The 16,257-nt window shown below is 31.5% G+C and overlaps 1 protein-coding gene and 1 long non-coding RNA gene across 14 annotated transcripts in view; both read right to left on the bottom strand.

Moving 5' to 3' along the window:
• The window catches only part of LOC143054076 (transmembrane and coiled-coil domains protein 1-like), a 68,449-nt gene that overhangs the window by 33,597 nt on the left and 18,595 nt on the right, over nt 1–16,257 (bottom strand). The window contains exon 1 of one of the 13 annotated variants that reach the window (XM_076226957.1): nt 15,748–15,833. The exons of 6 other annotated variants lie outside the window; for them this stretch is intronic. The gene's annotated coding sequence lies outside the window, so the exon portion shown is untranslated. Of the gene's footprint in view, nt 1–1,345; nt 1,437–5,019; nt 5,566–5,959; nt 6,103–15,323; nt 15,444–15,477; nt 15,550–15,747; nt 15,834–16,257 lie in introns of those variants that run through there. 6 more of the 13 variants (XM_076226958.1, XM_076226956.1, XM_076226959.1 and 3 more) reach the window with 6 other exon arrangements.
• Nucleotides 7,619–9,419, bottom strand: LOC143054078 (uncharacterized). The gene is made up of 2 exons (XR_012971560.1): nt 9,171–9,419; nt 7,619–7,742 (listed from the first exon to the last, which is right to left on the bottom strand). It is a non-coding gene; the product is annotated as an uncharacterized LOC143054078 (long non-coding RNA).

Here is a 16,257-nt window from a genome sequence, read left to right as displayed (position 1 = left end):
CCAACAAAAGAGCAGAAAACAGCTAAGGGTCACCAATAAGTCTTCAAAACAGAGAGAAAATGTATGCACCATAAATGGGAAGAAATGTCTTTCAAGGTGCTTAAACGAATATACGCATTAGACACCTTGACAACAACAATACTAGGAGTCAGCAGTATGTACTTTTTACACATCACCACAAACAAAAGACAGGTGTCTAAACATGATGTGCATTTAACACTTCACCAAATGATAACACTCAGCAAATTCATTGTGTTAATTTCATTCATAGAATAGGATGAACCCAACAAAGATTAATAAAGATGGCACTGAAGGTTAATGTGTTTCACATTATAAATATTTATATCTACACGACCTATACAGTGAAACAGGAAGATCCTAGAATAGTATTATTGTGTTGTGAGAGTATAATTATTTACAATGGTGTATATATCTGGTATACAGAAGAGTAAACAAACGTGACCACAAGTTCAACATTAAGTCAATCCTCTATCTACTGCAGTGATTTGTATTATTGATCGTAACTTACTGTGAATTTATTTATTTTCGTGGGTACCAATTTTCTTAAGTACCAATTTCCGTGGGTACCAATTTTCGTGGGTACCAATTTTCTTAAGTACCAATTTTCGTGGGTACCAATTTTCTTAAGTACCAATTTCCGTGGGTACCAATTTTCTTAAGTACCAATTTCCGTGGGTACCAATTTTCTTTTAAGTACCAATTTCCGTGGGTACCAATTTTCCTGGATTGAGGAAAACTTGAGTTTTCATGGATATTTGATTTCATGGTTTATAGTCAAAGTCTGCTATAGAACTTGTAGAAAAATTGTAATTTGTTAAACACTTAATTTTGTGTTTGACCTGTACCCATGAAATCCATGGATATGTGTATCGTAGGAAAAATAATGAATCCACTGTCTCTAATGAAGTGAAAATATTAGCATCATCAAGTCAAGAGCATGCTGAATCTGCATGAAATATTTTCCACTTGAGTTTTAGCATTACTAAATATCAATCGATCAGTTTTAAGTTATAATAGTTGCCAGTGAGACAACTCTGTTACATGTCCGTATCTACCCAATGATCTGGATGTTAGTAAATAAAGGTCACAGTTTGACCTCAGAGGCCTCTCTCTGTATCATGAATGAAATGAGATCAGAGAACAGCTTTATACTATTTTGGATAACCTTACATTTAATTTTTTTGAAACACAGTACATCCAAATACAGTCTTCAGGATTTTGTGTTGTTGGATTTCTAACTCATTGATATATAACTTCACATCTCCTTGTATTTACACATACTCTGTATGACTATTGTTCGTTACACATTTACACATACATATACCTTGACGATGACATGCAATATCTTCACAGTCTGTGGTATATATCCAATTCCTAAAGACCAACTCAAAGTAATATTGAATATAAGTCTTACATCAAGAGCACCCAACACATTTTTAATACCATTAAAGAATCAAGACTACAATATCTATGGAATTAAACAGTTAAATTTTTGTTTAACAATACAATAAATCAATACCCTGGTAAAGTCAGTCGTTTTCCTTATGACGCAAACCTATGACATCTGTTACTGACACATGGAATCTGGGTGTAAAACATTTATCCCCATTTAACACACCATTCACACGTGTATATATTGTTAATAAAGATAAATTAGGGCACTGGGAGATATATGTTATAATCCTCTTAAGACTTCAATGTAATCTCTATTTCCTTTGATCTAGTGTTTTGATCATGTCAAATTATAAATTGAGTAAGTCTATCATGTCAAAATACTTGGACATTTAACATGATTTTCTAAATCAAGGCAAAGGCTATTATCCCAAAACCAGTGGACATTAAGGTTTCCTAAATCAAGGCAAAGGCTATTATGCCAAAATCATTGGACATTAAGGTTTCCTAAATCATGTAAATCAAGGCAAAGGCTATTATGACAAAACCATTGGACATTAAGGTTTCCTAAATCAAGGCAAAGGCTATTATGGCAAAATCATTGGACATTAAAGGTTTCCTAAATCAAAGCGAAGGCTATTATGTAAAAATCATTGGACATTAAGGTGTCCTAAATCAAAACAAAGGCTATTATTCCAAATTCATTGAACACTTAAGGTTTTCTAAATCAAGGCAAAGGCTATTATGCCAAAACCATTGGACATAAAGCTTTCCTAAATCAATGCAAAGACTAAAATTAATGTCAAAATCATTGGACATTAAGGTTTCCTAAATCAAAGCACAGGCTACTTGTAAAAATTATTGGACATTTAACATGGTTTCCTAAATCAAAGCAAAGGCTTTATAACAAAATCCTTGGACATCTATCATGGTTTCATAAATCAAAGCAGATTATTATGACAAAATCCTAAGTGTATATATATCATGATTTCATAAATCAAGGCAAAGTCTATCATGTCAAAATCATTGGGCAGTTAACATTATGTTTCCTAAATCAAAGTAATGGCTTATCAACAAAATTTTCAAAATTGCCAGTTTCCTAAATCATAGCAAAAGCTAATGCGACAAAATTCTTGAACATTCAAACTCAAAGTCATCATAATTTCTTATTCAAAGCAAAGGCTATATAATGACAAAATCCTTGGACATTTATCATGCATTCCTAAATCAAAGCAAAGGCTAATACGACAAAAAACGTTAACCATGAAATCAAAGCACAGGCTTTTAGTAATGACAAAATCCATAGACATTTAATATATTTGATACCAAGGCACAGTCTGATATGACAAAAAAATCCCGATTAGATGAAATGAGAAAAATCAAAAATCTTCTTTTGTGAAAATTATCTAAAATCAATATAACATGTAAAGATTTGTACTAAACTCCTTGCAAAAAACAGAGTCATTAAATCACAGATGATTTTCCAAAGGTAAAATATGTAGGAATATAGAACTCACAACAGAATTTCTTCAGGAAACAGATATTATCCCTCAGTCTGACTTAAAACTTATTAAACAGACATCCCTCAGTCAGACTGCAAACTTATGAAACACTCTGTCAGACAGCCTGCACTCTTATGAAACAGATATCATCGGTCAGTCAGACTGCACTCTTATGAAACAGATATCATCCCACAGTCAGACTGCACTCTTATGTTATGAAACAGATATCATCCCACAGTCAGACTGCACTCTTATGAAACAGATATCATCGGTCAGTAAGACTGCACTCTTATGAAACAGATATCATCCCTCAGTCAGACTGCACTCTTATGTTATGAAACAGATATCATCCCACAGTCAGACTGCACTCTTATGTTATGAAACAGATATCATCCCACAGTCAGACTGCACTCTTATGAAACAGATATCATCGGTCAGTAAGACTGCACTCTTATGAAACAGATATCATCCCTCAGTCAGATTGCACTCTTATGTTATGAAACAGATATCATCCCACAGTCAGATTGCACTCTTATGAAACAGATATCATCCCACAGTCAGACTGCACTCTTATGAAACACTCTGTCAGACAGCCTGCACTCTTATGAAACAGACATCATCCCTCAGTCAGACTGCACTCTTATGAAACAGACATCATCCCTCAGTCAGACTGCACTCTTATGAAACAGACATCATCCCTCAGTCAGACTGCACTCTTGTGAAACAGATATCATCCCACAGTCAGACTGCACTCTTATGAAACAGATATCATCCCTCAGTCAGACTGCACTCTTATGAAACAGATATCATCCCACAGTTAGACTGCACTCTTATGAAACAGATATCATCCTACAGTTAGACTGCACTCTTATGAAACAGATATCATCCCACAGTCAGACTGCACTCTTATGAAACAGATATCCCTCAGTCAGACTGCACTCTTATGAAACACATATCCCTTAGTCAGACTGCACTCTTATGAAACAGATATCCCTCAGTCAGACTGCACTTTTATGAAACAGATATCCCTCAGTCAGACTGCACTCTTATGAAACAGATATCCCTCAGTCAGACTGCACTTTTATGAAACAGATATCCCTCGGTGAGACTGCTCTCTTATGAAACAAATATCATCCCTCAGTCAGACTGCAAACTTATGAAAAAATATCATACCTCAGACTGACTACACTACATACATGTGTTATGAAACAGATAGTCTCCATCATTCTGAGTGCCACTTCAAGTTTATAGGTTAAAGTACAAAGAAGATGTATCAATCGACTGCCTGTGTATTGACAACTATCGGAAATCAATTCACTCTTACTCTGTTATTTGGTCTAGTATTGTTTTGATATGATATAACATACCATTCACTTTAACAAACCGTCAATTGGTCAAGTATAATTTTTATAAGATATAACACCAAATCATGAACAATTTGTCCTTCAAATTAACATGTTTGATGTTTCTTTTATATTGGGTAATTAAAAAAAAACAATATCAACTTTAACTGAAAATCAATACAATATGAAGTCAATCACCTTACACAGATGTTACAGTTTATAAATGAAATTATACATCAGAACATTGGAACCCAGTGGTTAAATAGTAATATTCTTTTACTAGAAAATACACAAATAGCTGATTGAGGTTTCTAGGAAAGGGGGGTGTATAATTATATCTGTAATGGCTAAAATATAGTGCTGGGCGAAAAGAAGTATATCTAAAAAATTTATAGATTTTAATATTTTTTGCTGTCAAAAAAAGGCCTCTACTTCTCAAACCTTAGTATAATCAACCACTACCTTTCAAAGAAGCCCATATATATATATATATATTTACCTCAATCTATCCATAAAGCTAAGTTTGTTTTTACAATTCATTATGTTGTTGGGATACTGTTTAAAAAACTCTCTACATACTCATACACTGCACATGTACACTGCTGCCACTGCACTCATACACTGCATATACACACACACTCAAAATCTACTATACTTCACATAGACATTGTACAAATAGAAAATGTTGAAATTAAGGTTAACCTTACATGTAATTTATCTTTAATTATATATTTTAACTGTAATAAGATTAATACACTTACTGTGTTAGTCAATACACGTTATAGTTTATATTATTGGCTCTCGTCTAAAATCAAATAATTCCCTCAATCATTATTCCAGTCGTTATGTAAGAAATCCTCGCTTTTGCGATAAAATTTTTAATCCAGTTTTGATGTTAATCCTTCCGAAATGCAATTACTATTAATTACTGCACACTTGCGACCACACAAACAAAATAGGTTAAACTTGATTAACTTTGATAGGAAATCAATTGGCTCGGACAATGTAAATCTGTCTTGTAAATCGTCACTGGCATAAAAAGCAAAGAGAAGAAAAAATCCATCAGTATATTCATTGATCAGTCTGATTCTTGACTAGTAAAGTCGTGTACATTCCTCAATATTGACAATTTAATTAATACTGCCATCCAAACTTTACATCAGACAGTTTTAAAAACCGAAAATGTTACCACACTTCCCACAGTCTATCGAGCAGTCTATAACAAATTACATAAACTTCTCACAACGAAATCAAATTATTTCTGTTAAATTCCCTTTTGTTATGTAAACTCTATCAATGGAATTCTTTTACCATGCACTTCTTCTCACATTCTATGATGATAACAAATTACATAAACTTCTCACAATGCAATTAAACTTATACAGTTAAATTCCTTTTGTTTAGTTAACTTAATAGCATTTTTTTTACCAGGTGTAAATTACATTATCAGGAAATATTAATAAAAGTGCACGATGTTAAATGAATGAGTAAAATTAATAAATATCCCTCCACCATCAATTTTGTATTAGACACATGCCTAAATTACACTCTCCTGTTAAATCTACACTGAATCAGATGACTTATCAGGATTCTTTGACCAGGTGTAAATTTCATTATCACAAAATATAAGTGCACTACAGTAAATGAATGGGTAAAATTAATGAATATCCCTCCACCATTAATATTGTATTAAACACATGCCTTACACCCTGTTACACTGTTAAATCTACACTGAATCAGATGACTTGATTTATCTCTCCTATAATGAGTCCTTCTCTCTTCGATTATTGATATTCCTGTGTTTACATGAAGGAAGTGCACTTTTATAAATGTACACCTTGAGGTTGTTCAATTTGTGTAATCATACATGTGTAAAAATATATCATCCACAATTATACATAGGAAATTATTAATAAAATATTTTTTCCTGACAAGAAAGACGTTATATATTTTTGCCTGAAGCAAAGCCTGTGTCTGATCAGAATTAATCATATTTTTTCATTTATTACGTAAATTCATTACTGGAAGCTCATTTTGACTTGATAGAAGAACTTGACACTAGTAGGAGGCTAAACTAGTTTTTTGTAAGTATTGTTTTCTTTATCCCTGGGCATGTTGTACTAAATGTATACAGTTTTACACATGAATTCTTACATTTATTTTATTTTTTTTAAGAAACTTAGCTTACATTCAACATTGAGTGATGAACTTAAAATTCAAAAATTTTGTCATTTTAAAACTTTTGTTTAAATCAATATATAACCTTTATAATATTTACATCAAATTATCATGCATTTATCATGCTTTAATAGTACAATTGAAATAATGAGTTGCCTAATATTTTATCTTACGTCAAAAGAAGACTCTACCTGGACACATTATTCAGAATTGTCTAATATTTGCTCTTATATATGCTATTTCAGACTTTCCCAAAAAGGTAACACCAAAAGAAGACCCTAAGCTAGACACATTATTCTGCTTATAATTATTTAATATTTGCTCTTATATCATATGCTGAGTCAAACTTTTCAAAAAAATAATTTGTAAAAGTAAACAGATAGATCCTTAGCCTGGACACATTATTCTGACTGAAGGTCTTATATTTGCTCATTATCTTATGCTTGTAGCAGCCAAAACTATAAGCAGAAAATAAAAATTCTAAAATATTAAATTTGTTTAATTATAAACATGGTCAACATTCATTTAAGAATTGAATGCTTCTTTTTGTAACTTCATTGGGGTGTAAAAGCATTGATCAAAGTACATTTTGTATGAAGCGCAGAAGCGCTTCATTCTAATCAAAGTGATGGAAATCACTCATGGAAAGATTAGAAGAGTAGTTTGAATTATTTCATATTAAGGTATGGTGGGGAAAAATGAACATTTATAAAGCACTTTTACTGAAAATTGCATTTACAGCAGGTCTTTAGAAGGAAACTTGCTTTTCCAGTATGAGGATCACTGAAAAAATACACTAGTCAAACTGACTAGCTTACCTAGTCAAATTGACTGTCCACAGGATGACTATGTCAAAAGTCAATTGACTTATTATTTTTGTATATTAACTAGCTTTGCAAGTCATTTTGACTTTGTTAAAATAGTTTTTGTACTAGACCAATAGTCAAGTCTACTTATCATCCTAGTCAAGTTATCTCTTGCTGCGAACGCAGCCTGACTAGCCAGTCCCTAAGATAATGCATGTTCCACATGCATTTCCTCATTCTCAAGAGCGTCCAGTGAAGAGAGAAAAGGATTTGACTGCAAAATCTAAACATTTGTGTATTGTTTTGTTTTTTTGTGTTACCTATTTTAGAACACTAACATTAAGAATAGTAAATAAAAATACTCTAAACAAAGCAAAACATTTAATATCATTTATTTTGATAATTCTGGTCCAAACTTGGTCATCAATTGTTCTTGGTCCTACCAATACTTCTTGGACTGTTTGGAATTCATCCCTGTTCCCTGGTTCTACTTCCCAGATCTGCAAAATACAGAGATAGAATGTAAGATGTGAAAAGAATTGAATAACCGATAGTGAAGTGTGTAATGAAACTTTAGTTTCACGGACTCATTTTTTTTTTATGTCAGCCAGGTACAACATAATGATGTACTCCTGAATAGTGATTATTTCATTATGCCATATACACGCCACTTCCTGTTTCTGACCTAATATTTTTGAAATATTCAACTTTTTGGTTGTTTCTTTCAAAGTACATGTACATGAGCAGCAATGAATTACAGACAACAAATAATTATTATGCATTTTTATGAAATATACAACACAAGTGCACTTCTCAGCAGAAGAACTGGCTCAAGACAGCAGATGCATCTTTCCAATCCTAAAGGAACGAAGATTCCTTGTGTCGTAAAAATATAAGTTGTTTCAGTTTGAATTTTGCATTTAAAAAAGTAAAGGTTAACTGAATTCATTTTTCGGTTCTTTATTTTCAAATGTACAAATGTCCATTTAATTTTACTTCAGTTTTATTTTCAATATTTTCTGTTCTTTGACCATACACTTTTTTCTTCATTTTTTTTATAAGTATAGTTATACATTCTGAAATTTCATTTGCCTTGTTCTGTTTATATATATTTATCTATATGTGAATGAGACATTTCATGTTTCGTGTTATATTGCAATATGCCTGATTTTTTTGTACATGTATTGGTTAACACATACATGTATTGGTGTTCTTTACGCACCCCTTCCTTTATACTTCTGAACAAACTGACAACTAACTGTTATTAACATTAAAGTCAAAGGACAAAAGCCATCCAAAAGCAAGTTGTACTTTATTTAGAAAAAATATATTTTACCTATGTTTCTGCTAATATGATAAAAAAAATTAGGGTTGTAGGTATAAAGCAAACACAAGGACAAGAAAAGAGATATATATTGTATGCAGCTTAAAATATTTGCAACACGGAAAAAAATTATTTTCAAGTCCTGTCAATCTTGAAGCCCCTTCAAGCTTTTACACCCAAACCAAGCGACTTTAAAGAAGCGAACAAATAGGTGCAGCTGGTAGAATCAATATAGCCATATGGTAACCCAAAAACAAATCATTAATCAGTGGTAGATCAAGAACTTTATGTAAGGAGGCTCACTTACTGACCTAAAAGGGGGAGGGGCTACAGTTTGTTCAGTGATTCCCTATATATAAGCAACCAATATTCCCACAAAAGCATACTTGTCGGATATTGGAAGAAAAATAGACTTTTATTAATAGTATCAAATTGGAAATATTCATAACAGAAACAGACAATTTAAGTTTGTGTATCCTCATTGTAGCCGTTTACCAGCTATGTTGTCTTAGTTATATTTGCGATTTCTTAAAATAAATAACAGGTGCTTTAACAATATTACATTAAAAAATGACAAACTTTGCAGAACATAAGAAATATTTACCTTTTTTCTAAGGAAACGATGTGAACTTCTTGTCCATTTTCTTTGTTATGAAAGCACGTGTTGAGGCGCGAGAAGATGTGCGTCGGCTATCCAGATGTTTAAGATAAGACGTCATAGCGGGCATCATCAAATTTCACTATGCATGCTGAGTAAAGGTACTAGGTTAAACAGTAGCGATTTGATCTACTAGACATCTAACTGAGATTACTAGACAGACTAGTCATTCTGACTAGGTATTTTTTTCAGTGATAAAACAAGCTCAAATTAAATAATATGGGTCTCTTAATTTGCACAATTTTATTTAAACTGCAGTTTATATCTTATCGAAATTATGTTGCCGGTTCTGAACATGTTTCAAAAAAACAAAAAAATGCAAAAATTCTTCTAGTAAATGTTACCAACTATCCTTGTAAGACAGAAATCTGGACCAACATCTTAAAACTTTCAAGTGTCAACAAAAAAAAATTGAAAAATGTTGTTTTGGGGCATTTTGTAAGTTGAAACAGAGGTTATATGGCATTGAAGATTAAAAGTTTTAGAGTGCCTTTTGATCATTTTTTAAAGTATTTTTCAACACAGGGCATTGAAAATGTACTTTTTCAACGTTAACCAATTGAAAAACTTATCTTATTGAAATGTGGATTCTTTCTCGATTGTAAAAATATATATTCACTTCTAATAAAAATTCAAATGACTAAAATAGACATACTGATTGATGGGAAATAAACTAATAAACAATGGTTTGTTATAATTAAAAGTTTTAAAATTTTTAAACTGTTTCAAGCCAATTCCTTCTTGTTAATCCATTAATAATTTGTCTTTCAGATATAATTTACAGAATCTGTCCGCGTGACTGTGACTATATGTAATGTAGATTAAAAGTAATTGGCAATAAATAAATCTATCATCCTTATAAATATCAAACATCTAATGTACACATTTGTGGATTCAATTATGAGGTCAAATACTTGTGTATTAAGAATTATATGTATATTTAGTGGTCTGTATAATTATGTAAGACTGAGGTTGATAGGTAATGTGGTCAATTTGATTGGCAGTTTAGGAGGTGGGGCATTGTAATTAAAGGTCCACCTTGTCTCTGATTGTTTAGTGATAATGACAGTTGTCAATCATACTTCTAGTTGAATCAATACCCAGTTACCTAATCAATATGTTTTTTTTAAAAAAGCCTGCACATCAACACACCTTAATGACATACATTCTTGAATGAACTGCTCCAATAATATACCCAGTTTTTTTTCAGTTTATATGTGTTTTATGTGCACATACATGAGAACATAGGGAACTATATTTCAGTGTGAGTACATTAAGTAACAGTAGCTAACCTGTCCTGTTGTTATGGAGGCCAGTGCCTAAGTAAAGATTTAGAACAAGTTCTAATCTTTCCAAAAATGTGTGCACGGTCAACTTCTGCTTTTACAACCCTATGAAGTTACAAAAAGAAGCATTCAATACTTATAATTGCATTTTTTAGCAAGGACCATGAAAACAGATTTGTATCAAGTTTTTATTTAAATTACCTGTGCACTTTTTTTGGGGACCAGTGTGTCATCATGAATGATCAATTTTATTGTGTAATGAAGTTGATTAAGGAATAACACGAGACTGCATTTAGCCAATCAGAATAACATATTATAATGAAACATACATCTAATGTAATTATTTAAAGACAGCAAGATATTATTACATAACTGGACAGCAGCACAATTCTGTCAATATGAGGACAGAGCGTAAATAGAGGTCAGGAACCTTGTAACAATACATTTTACTGATGGAATCACTGGCATCATATAATAGTATTAGACTTGATATTAACAGCACAATGACAGGTGATAACTTGATATCATGATGGATTTAATTACAGAATGAAAAACAATGGCAGTTCAATGAACTCCATAACAATTGTTTAATCTGCATGATATGAACAGACAGCTGAGCTATAACAGAAGTGACCATTGATTCTGTACATTTTACAATTGATTAAGAACTTATTTTATTGGCAGGTTTAAACAGAATACTGTTAATATAGAAATTTAATTGCCTGCATTTATTATTGTGATTTTGTCATTTTAGATAAAAATATGATTTTTATTTTTTGCCATTTCTAATAAAATGCCAAATCAGCTAAGATTATCTATATCAATTGTGTTGTAAATAGTTAGACTGTTACACTGATCATCAAGTTATGCTAATGCCTATTCAATTGTGTTGTAAATAGTTTGGCTGTTACTGATCAACACGTTATGTAACAGTAAATAGTTATCAAAAGTACCAGGATTATAATTTAGTACACAAGACGCACATTTCGTCTACATAAGACTCATCAGTGATGCTCATATCAAAATATTCATAGAGCCAAACAAGAACAAAGTTGAAGAGTATTGAGGATCCGAAATTACAAAAAGTTGTGCCAACGAAATCAATTAAGGTTATCTATATCAATTGTGTTGTAAATAGTTTGGCTGTTACTGATCATCAAGTTATGTAACAGTAATGAACAATAACACCCAGGTAGCTGTTTGCTTTTATCATTCATAAAAGATATTGGTTACTGGCCAGTAATCTGTTCTAATACATTTTCTATATTTTGCATGTATATTTTTGTCTAAAATTATATGAATGGAAGTATAGATAGAAGTATGTATAAATCAAGGGTAAACACCAAAGAGACAGCAACCCAAAAAATTACAAAAAACATAAAAAATGTACTATATTGCCAAAATAAGAGGCAAATTAGGGGCAATTTAAAAAAAAAACATCTGTTGAAGAAAACCAAGGAGAGGATTAGCACCTTAGCATATGAACTATATTGCAAATCATTCAGAAAAGTTCTGACGAAAATCAATAGACTGAATAGTAGATTGTAATAAATTTCTTCATTTAACCTCAAAAGTATATTATCCTGACAAATCAAATTGAGCATGGAAATTGGGTATGTTTTAAAGAGACAACAACATGACTGAAGAGAAGACAAAAATGAAACAGCCAAATGGGTCTTCAACACACAGAGAAAAACCCGCACCTGGTTGGGGGGGGGGGGGGGGGGGGGGGGGCAAAATCTAATTTAATTGCCATGAAAGCTTGTGCAATGCAATAAGGTAACATATGTATTACAATTCTTATAGTATAATATTCAAGAGCCTGTTACTTTACATTCTCAATATAAAAGCTATTAAAATGTACTTCCAATTCAAAATTATTTCAGATCTATTTAAATTTAGCCTTGTGCATTGATTTGAATATAAAATTACAAATCATTTCTGCATCGATAATTCACACAGTATTTAAAGAAACATAATGGCAAAAAATTTTAAAAGCTGACATTACATTTTTAAACATTTATTCCTCAGTTAGCAAATATATTAAGAACATTAAGTACAATTGATATTTTGGAACTTTTGAACAACCATAAGATGCCACTCGTATCATTCTATTGCCATGTACCTTACAAAGGCTGTGTCAAGTTAAGACCCAATTACACCATGTAAGATGTTTACAAAGGCCATGCCACTTAATTGTTTCTTTAACCTATATCATAACACTTGAGTCACGATAGACAGTATCATTTTCTTCATATAACTAATAAGGACAAAGGTTATTGTACAATTTTCTATGGATAAGATTAAAAACAATGACCATGTGAAACCAAATAAGTGACGGAACTTTTTCTCTTTACAATTGTAACTGACAGTGTTCCTTATTATATAACAATGGGTGCAAGTTTTACAATACACTAGCTATCACTTAACCGTGAATCCTGACTAACTTATAAGATCTAGATAACAATTTGCATACAATGTTACATAAGTGTACTATTTAAAAAGTACTTTTTGCTTATGTTCTGGTGAAAACAAAAATACATGCATCTGATTTGAAAGTGAACAAGGGAACTTATTATGACAGATGTACACAGAACCAGTTAAAACCGGTACCAGTACATCTATTTTTCCATAGATGCTAATTATCAAACATATGTCCAAGAGGTCAACTTGAAAATTTTAGAACCAGAATGAAATCAATTATCAATGCGTTCATTTTTTGTTAAATTCAAGTGTACACAGTTAAGACAAATCTCTTCTAATAAGCTGGGGATTAATTTCAACTGACCACAGATGCTCCTGTTATAAGAGTGGTCAGATAGTGGAAAATTAGGATTGATTGCTTATTAGTTTCTTAAACCAGGCCTAATACGCCTGTTACGCCACTTTGGTCAATGTTTAATAGTTATTTCATATTCTAACAATTATTAAACTTAAGAGATCTTTTTTCTTTTACATGTGTTTCAAACAACATATGTACCATTTTATTTGAATTTAAATGTCCCTCCTTAACATAAAGTCTGTTGAACTATTGCATATACATGTATCTGCTACCTAGAAAAATTTTAAGAAGATGTGGAAGGTCAATGCAACTCTACTCTGATCTCTTCCAAGAACCAATACATAGATATGAGAAGATGTGGTATGAGTGCCAATGAGACAACTCTCCATCCAAGTCACAATTTGTAAAAGTAACCCACATATATCTGTATGCAGATTGGACTGAAATTGCACTTAATAGTCTTTTAGATCATTCTTCAACAAGAGGCTGTCACAGCGACACCAAACCGGATTTATTTATATTTATTTGTGTCCTGGCAATATCACAAGAACCATTACTGAAGAATGGTGAAAGTGAAAATCATCAATATCAAATTTGACCTCTATTTTGTCATCAGTATCAACATATTAAAATTTGAAAAGCTTAGATTGAATGGTTCATGAGTAAATGCAACAACGTGAATGGAAACGCCATTTTACAATCTTTCAAGAACCATTGGAAACGCCATTTTACAATCTTTCAAGAACCATAACTCCTGAACGGTAAAAGTTAAAATCGTCATTATTGAACTTGACCTCTATTTTGTCACCGGTAACAACATATTAAAATTTGGGAAGCTTTGGTAGAACAGTTCATGAGTAAATGCACGGACAAGACTGGAAACTCCATTTTTCAATCTTTCAAGAACCATAACTCCTGAACGGTAAAAGTCAAAATGGCCATTATTGAACTTGACCTTCATTTAGTTGTCAGTAACAACATATTAGAATTTTAAAAGCTTTGGTTGAACGGTTCATGAGTTAATGCACAGACAACATTTGATTGCCGCCCACCCGACCGACTGACCGCCCGCCGTACATCCCCAAATCAATAACCGACATTTTTGTCACAAAAATCCGATTAAAAATCTCAATAATCAATGCACACAATTATTTCTAACTTTACTGTTCACAAAAATACAACTTTTCTTCAATCCACGAAAATTAGTACACATGAAAATAAATGAATCTACCAAACATGAAACTATAAAAATTTTACTTACTTTCGTTCTTCATAAAAGCAATGTATTAATAAAATCATGTAATTATAAAGACCTGAAAGCTTTTATTTAGATATAAGGATATGTATATTAACTTTATATACTTTAAATTTGCTTTCAATATGTTCAAGGTTCTAAATGTAATGGACATAATTCTATTCATTTCATAATTTTACCCTGACAGTCTCTGCAATCATATAAATAATAGTTACATTTAATGTATAGGAAATATGAACAAAATTCAATTACCGTCAAATTGTCTGAAAATTGATCACAAGTCACCTTGAGTCTCTGTTACGATCGATAAATGTTGAGAATAGATATCATTTATACTGGATATCAATTATTGACGATTCATCGAAAAATGGTTGAAAAACAGATTTATTATTCATTTGATTTCTTTTCTCGTAGTGATTATGCAGTAAGAATAAAATGTAAAACTGACCTGAAATAACAATTAAGCCTCGAAAGAATTGAAGAAATTCGTATCTCAATTCGGTAAATCAATTCCAAGTGTTATATGAAACTGATTTGTATTATTTGACAATAAACCGATACTGAATACAACAAATATTTACATCACCCTATACTTATAAATAAAATAAAACATTAAACTGACCTGATATAAAAATTGAGCTCAACAGAATTGAAGACAATCGTCTCTGAACTCTGTAGATAAATTCCTAATGTTATTTCAAACAGAGAGGACCCTGAATACAACAAATATTTACATCACTTTATTACTATACTTATAAATAAAACATTAAACTGACCTGATATTAAAAGTAAGCTCGACAGAATTGAAGAAATATCTTCTGTGAATTCCGTAGATCAATCTGTAGTGTTATTTGAAACAGAGAGGACCCTGAATACAACAAATATTTACATCACTTTATACTATACTTATAAATAAAACATTAAACTGACCTGATATTAAAACTAAGCTCGACAGAATTGAAGAAATATCTTCTGTGAATTCCGTAGATCAATCCGTAGTGTTATTTGAAACAGAGAGGTATTATTTGATGACACTGAATACAACAAATATTTACATCACTTTGTACTATACTTATTGTTAAACTACACCGGAAACACAGTGTCTTACTATGTGTCACACTTAAAGATCACAGCTTTATATCCAAACACATAAATATTCAATATTTAACAACTCACGTTACGTCTTTATAGAAAACTTACTATAAATAGATCAATGCAAGCTGTTATATCTATCAATCTAATTCTCATCACAAAACTCCAGACCTTTTCAAATTTTCACATTTTTAAATGTACGTGTTTTAAAAACTGCGTAAAAGGTAAAAAGGTTATCCTTCAATGGGTTCACCCAAAAGGTAATGCACTTAAAACAGATCAAACTCTATTTATCCGATTTTGTACAAATTATAATGTACGATTATAGGTTCTATTGTTAAATACATAAATTGATATAGTCTATGTATTTAAAGGAAAGGACTTATAATCATGTAGCCTAGATCTTTGAGGGAATAAGTTTTTAACAAGATTTCAAAGGGATATATAAGTTTTGAATTCATTTTTTTTTTTAAATACAAATCATACAAAATTCATCTTTTTATTCGTTGGTTACAATTTTCATGGATTTAGGAAAACTTCGAATTTTGTGGATCTCATGGTTTGGCCAAAGGAGTAGGTCCGTATTGTCAGAAACAGCCCATATTTATGTAGCAGAAG

Source organism: Mytilus galloprovincialis, chromosome 12, assembly GCF_965363235.1.
Source record: "Mytilus galloprovincialis chromosome 12, xbMytGall1.hap1.1, whole genome shotgun sequence".
Lineage (NCBI taxonomy): Eukaryota > Metazoa > Mollusca > Bivalvia > Mytilida > Mytilidae > Mytilus > Mytilus galloprovincialis.
This window is presented reverse-complemented; position numbering and strand designations above follow the sequence as displayed.